Below are 6,753 nucleotides of genomic sequence, written 5' to 3'. Positions count from 1 at the left end.
AAAAGATCTCGTTTATATTGATGCAAAGTATGTTGGCGTAAATGAGCAAACCGAGATATTGCAAAATTCAGTAATACATATACGCAATTTTTCCATTTTTTGTAATCACGCTACAGGTTGGAATTTTGACCGGATAGTGACGAAATTTTGGGTGTAGATGGGAGCCCCACAGAGGAAGAAGCCTTTTTATTTTGGTTATAGTCGGATAATATTTAGGGGTAGGAATGGGGAAAAACTCATTTGGAGACAAATTCAAAGTTTTATTCTTTGTGAATATATCGGCTTCTAGTAGGGGTATTCCAACGGCAAAGACTGTCAATGGAAGAAGAAAATATTACCTTTACAGGTTGGTGAAGGTGGTCAAACATGGGAGATACCACAATAGTCGGTAATGCATCCAATTCTTCCATTTTTTGCAATCAAGCTACAGGTCGTAATTTTGATCGGATGGTCACGAAATTTTGGTTGCTTATGGGGGTCCCAGAGAGAAAGATGCATATTATATTTGGTGGTAGTCGGATTATATTCCCTAAAAGAAATGTTTACCAGTGAAAAGCTTATGCACAGGGGTAGTGGTGTAGGGTATCACATGGTCGGCCCCGTCCCGACTATAGCCTTTGCTCACTTGTTTTTTTATAAAACCGTTATGTATGAAAACCACAAATATGCACATACTAAAATTAATGTCTCTAAGATCTGAGTCGATCTGATTATGGGTGTCCGTCCGTCCGACCATCTAAATATTACCATTACGCTACAGATAACAATTTTAAATGAATCATCACAGGAGAGGGTGGAGATGAGGGTCCCAGAGGGGAAGAAGCCAATTGATTTTGCAGATAATATGTAGGGGTAGGAGTAGACAAGACAAGTATTTTTGTATGCTGTATACGGCTATCTGGTGGTATTTTTTATATTTGCCAAAAATGCAAAAAGTTATAACCCTAGTGTACATGCATATTTTTTTATTTGTAAAGTATTAAGATCCTATAAAGCTTATTTATTAAATTATAACAGTTATGAGCATTAGGGGATTTTAAAGTTGGTGTCAATTTCTCTTTGTTTTTTTTTTTTGAAACATCAACAAATAAACGTTTACGGAATTTTTATACCGTACACCATTATGTGGAAAGGGTATTGTAAGTTTGTTTTGGGCAAAATTCATGTAACACCGCGAAATATCGGTCCTAGACCCTCGATGTGGTATACCAATCTTCATATTTTGACGAGATAAAGCGGGTTTGAGATTACATTGTAATGAAACTCAAGGCCGCAATTATGAACCGATCGTCAGGATATTTTGCATGGAGGTCTAGTTCAGACCAGAATAGAGACCAACGGTTATTGGTGTTGATCGTGAAATAATGGACCAAACACATAATTTGTATCCAATTTTGTAGCTGCTCTGCAGGTCGCAATAATAGTCCGATTGCCTCGAAATTTTAACTAAGGTAAGAGTATATGACAAAGAAGAAGCTTGCAATTTGGAATAGTGATCAAATAATATTTAGAGGGTTAAATGGACCAAAATTTTAATATACAGCTTATAAATGTATTCCTGGAAGATATATTGATGGTGAAGGTCATTGATGCCAATTATGTTGATTTACGTGCTCAGATAACAGAGTTGCTGTCTTATATATCCAGTTATTTGTTTGTAGTGTAATCAGAAGCACGCTAGAGGTTGCATTTATAGAGCAATAGTCACGAGATTTTGCACGATGTAAGAGTTTAGGTCGAAGAACATGCCTACAATGTACAATTTTGGATATATATATATATATATATATATATATATATATATATATATATATATATATATATATATATATATATATATACTTTAAATGGACCATTACTTTTTATGACAAATATAAAAATTTAAAATTTGGTCCATATTTTACTTCCTGGAGGGCATATACCAGCAAAGTAGCCTACATATGGAAAAATAACTACTGACCTTTCCCCTGATGCAAATTGCAATAATGTGTCTCCTGGGTAATTAACGGGCCGGAATTTTTTATACATATGCATATTGCAGCATGGGGCTGTCGCTACCGTTAGAGTTTTTTTGGAAATATTAATTTTGGTGAAGGCACCCTCCTGGCGTATAATTAAATATGAATACTTTTGGGAGATATAAATTTGTTTGCATGCAAATTATTTGAATTTCTACCCATTATTAGTTGTTTTTTTATTGGTTAAAATATATTTTTGATATTACAATGAACTATTTTCGATATACCTTAAAAAACACAAAATCGGGTGCATTTCCAAGCCTATGTATGGTACAAATGCACTTTTTTGGACGATAGATCTTCAATAAACTCACAATGTTCCCTTTGAAAATTTGTATATAGCATTTGTAGTGTTCAATAAAATTAGAACAGTGTCCGTCTGTCGAAAATTTCACAGTCAGATATGGCAAATTGCATTGTAATTGGATATATTTACAGCGGCTAAAATATTTATATTTATTTTCAAAGAAAATTTAAAGATGTATCAGAAGGGGCTACCAATGTCAATTTTCCAATTTTTGAACTTTTATTCGAAATGTATAATGATATACATAATTGTTCCACAAACATTACAGTAGGGAAAAGGGAGGCATCTCTCATATGAATGAGTGAACCCCGATTCATACTAGATCAACGATAAGGGACCTTCTGTTTATCGCCGAGTCCAAACGACGTGTCCTAAGACACCACATGTAGAGAAGTTTTTCATGGCTGAAATACCATCATTACTGAGGGGTATTTAGTCACCATTGAAAATTTCATGTGGCCTGGACTAGGAACCGAACCCGGCAATTCAGCGTGAAAGGCGAGTGTGCATACCATTGCACCACGGTGCCCTATTAGTAGAGATGGACAGTGGGTAAATACCCGGTAAATTGGGTAAATACCGGGTAAATAATCATTTGTGGGTATTTATTTGGGTATTTACTATATTGGATCGCTAATACAACATCTTAGACCCTATTTCTTAATTTAGGTTATGAAATCGATTCAAAATGGATAGTTTTACAATACTTTAAACAAGTGGGTAAATACTTGGGTAAATACCCGAGTATTTACCCAAGTGTTGGGTAAAAACTCATTAACTGCCGAACCACTTGACGTAGGCTGACAAAATTTGGCTCAAATCTTACATATGTCAAGAGAATATCTAGCATTTAAAATGGGGTCTCTGGGTCCATGTTTTGATATAGCCCCCATATAACCGTACCACCCGATTTAAGGTATTTTTTGTCTATTTGCCTCATTGTACAATCATAGTGGCTGAAATTTGACACAGTGAGTTCTCAATATGTAGAAAATATCCATGCAAAAATTTGTCAACATAGGTCCACGTTTTCTAATAGCCCCCAGATAAGGGTACCCCGATTTCGAGTATTTACCCAAATGTTGGGTAAAAACTCTTTAACTGCCGAACCACTTGACGTAGGCTGACAAAACTTGGCATAAATCTTACTTATGTCAAAAGAACTTTTGGTACTGAACATGGGGTCTCTGGGTCCATGTTTTGATATAGCCCCCATATATCCGTACCTCCCGATTTAAGGTATTTTTTAACTATTAGCCTCATTGTACAATCATATTGGCTGAAATTTGGCAAGGCTATTTCCTACATATTGAGAACTCACTATCTCAATATGTAGAAAATAGCCTTGCAAAAATTTGTCAATATAGGTCCACGTTTTCTAATAACCCCCATATAAGTTTACCCCGATTTCGAGTATTTACCCACATTTTGGGTAAAAACTCTTTAACTGTCGAACCATATGACGTAGGCTGACAAAACTTGGCATAAATCTTTCTTATGTCAAAAAAACTTCTGGTAATGAACATGGGGTCTCTGGGTCCATGTTTCGATGTAGCCCCCATATAGCCATACCTCCCGATTTAAGGTATTTTTCATCTATTAGCCTCATTTTACAACCAAATTGGCTGTTATTTGGCACAGTGAGTCCTCAATGAGTATAAAATATCCTTGCAAACATTTGTCAACGTAGGTCCACGCCTTCTTATAGTCCCCATATATGTGTACCCCGATTTCGAATATTTATCCAAATATTGGGTAAAAACTTCTTATCTGCCGAACCACTTGACGTTGGCTGACAAAATTTGGCTCAAAACTTTCTTATACCAATAGTATTAAACGTATTGAAAATGGAGTCCCTGGGTCTGTGTTTTGATATAGCCCCCATATAGCCATACCTCCCGGTTTAAGGTATTTTTCATCTATTAGCCTCATTTTTCAACCAAATTGGCTGTTATTTGGCACAGTGAGTCTTCAAGGGGTATAATATATCCTTGCACATATTTGTCAACGTAGGTCCACGTTTTCCTGTAGCCCCCATATAAGGGTACCCCGATTTCGAGTATTTACCTAAAAGTGGGTTAAAACGCATTAACTGTCGAACCACTTGACGTTGGCTGACAAAATGTGGCTCAAAACTTTCTTATACTAATAGTATTAAAGGTATTGAAAATGGAGTCCCTGGGTCCATGTTTTGATATAGCCCCCATATAGCCGTACCTCCCGATTTAAGGTATTTTTACCTATTAGCCACATTTTACAATCATACTGACTGTAATTTGGTACAGTGAGTTCCCAATATGTATAAAATATCGTTGCAAAAAATTGTGGACGTAGGTCCACGTTTTCTTGTAGCCCCAATATGGGTTTCTGAAATCGGGAGGTACGGCTATATCAAAAAGTGGACCCTGGTACTCCATTTTCAATACCTTTAATACTATTAATATAAGAAAGTCTTGAGCCACATTTTGTCAGCCAACGTCAAGTGGTTCGACAGTTAATGAGTTTTTACCCACTTTTGGGTAAATACTCGAAATCGGGGTACCCTTATATGGGGGCTACAGGAAAACGTGGACCTACGTTGACAAATATGTGCAATTATATATTATACTCCTTGAGGACTCACTGTGCCAAATCACACCCATTTTGGTTTTAAAATGTGGCTAATAGTTAAATATACCTTAAATCGGGAGGTACGGCTATATGGGGGCTATATCAAAACATGGACCCAGGGACTCCATTTTCAATACCTTTAATACTATTAGTATAAGAAAGTTTTGAGCCACATTTTGTCAGCCAACGTCAAGTGGTTCGACAGTTAATGCGTTTTAACCCACTTTTAGGTAAATACTCGAAATCGGGGTACCCTTATATGGGGGCTACAGGAAAACGTGGACCTACGTTGACAAATATGTGCAAGGATATATTATACTCCTTGAGGACTCACTGTGCCAAATAACAGCCAATTTGGTTGTACAATGAGGCTAATATATGAAAAATACATACTTTAAATCGGGAGGTATGGCTATATGGGGGCTATACCAAAACATGGACCCAGGGACTCCATTTTCAATACCTTTAATACTATTGGTATAAGAAAGTTTTGAGCCAGATTTTGTCAGCCAACGTCAAGTGGTTCGGCAGATAAGGAGTTTTTACCCAATATTTGGGTAAATACTCGAAATCGGGGTACCCATATATGGGGACTACAAGAAAGTGTGGACCTACGTTGACAAATGTTTGCAAGGATATTTTATACTCATTGAGGACTCACTGTGCCAAATAACAGCCAATTTGGTTGTAAAATGAGGCTAATAGATGAAAAATACCTTAAATCGGGAGGTATGGCTATATGGGGGCTACATCGAAACATGGACCCAGAGACCCCATGTTCATTACCAGAAGTTTTTTTGACATAAGAAAGATTTATGCCAAGTTTTGTCAGCCTTCGTCAAGTGGATCGGCAGTTAAAGAGTTTTTACCCAAAATTTGGGTAAATACTCGAAATCGGGGTACCCATATATGGGGACTATAAGAAAGCGTGGACCTACGTTGACAAATGTTTGCAAGGATATTTTATACTCATTGAGGACTCACTGTGCCAAATAACAGCCAATTTGGTTGTAAAATGAGGCTAATAGTTAAAAAATACCTTAAATCGGGAGGTACGGATATTTGGGGGCTATATCAAAACATGGACCCAGAGACCCCATGTTCAGTACCAAAAGTTCCTTGACATAAGTAAGATTTATGCCAAGTTTTGTCAGCCTACGTCAAGTGGTTCGGCAGTTAAAGAGTTTTTTCCCAACATTTGGGTAAATACTCGAAATCGGGGTACCCTTATATGGGGGCTATTAGAAAACGTGGACCTATGTTGACAAATTTTTGCATGGATATTTTCTACATATTGAGAACTCACTGTGCCAAATTTCAGCCACTATGATTGTACAATGAGGCAAATAGACAAAAAATACGTTAAATCGGGTTCAATGCTAGATATTCTCTTGACATATGTAAGATTTGAGCCAAATTTTGTCAGCCTACGTTAAGTGGTTCGGCAGTTAATGAGTTTTTACCCAACACAATATAGTAAATACCCAAATAAATACCCACAAATGGGTATTTACCCGGTATTTACCCAATTTACCGGGTATTTACCCATTGGGTATTTACCCACTGTCCATCTCTAGTCGTGGGTTCGATTCCCCGGCGAGGTAACATCAAACTTTCGACGGTGGCAAAACACCTCAGTAATGTTGGCGACATTTTCTGAGTATTTCAGCCATATAAAACTTCTCTAAAAGTGGTGTCTTAGGACACGCCGTTCGGACTCGGCGATAAACTGTAGGTCCCAAGCCTAATGTGATCGACAAAGTTATTTCTTACAATAAGCTTATTTGTTCCATAAAGGAATTTTGATTTGCTGAAAGA

Source organism: Musca autumnalis, unplaced genomic scaffold (assembly GCF_047663935.1).
Source record: "Musca autumnalis isolate F117 unplaced genomic scaffold, ASM4766393v1 scaffold_4, whole genome shotgun sequence".
NCBI lineage: Eukaryota > Metazoa > Arthropoda > Insecta > Diptera > Muscidae > Musca > Musca autumnalis.
The sequence above is the reverse complement of the archived record's forward strand: the minus strand, read 5'-3'. Positions refer to the sequence as shown.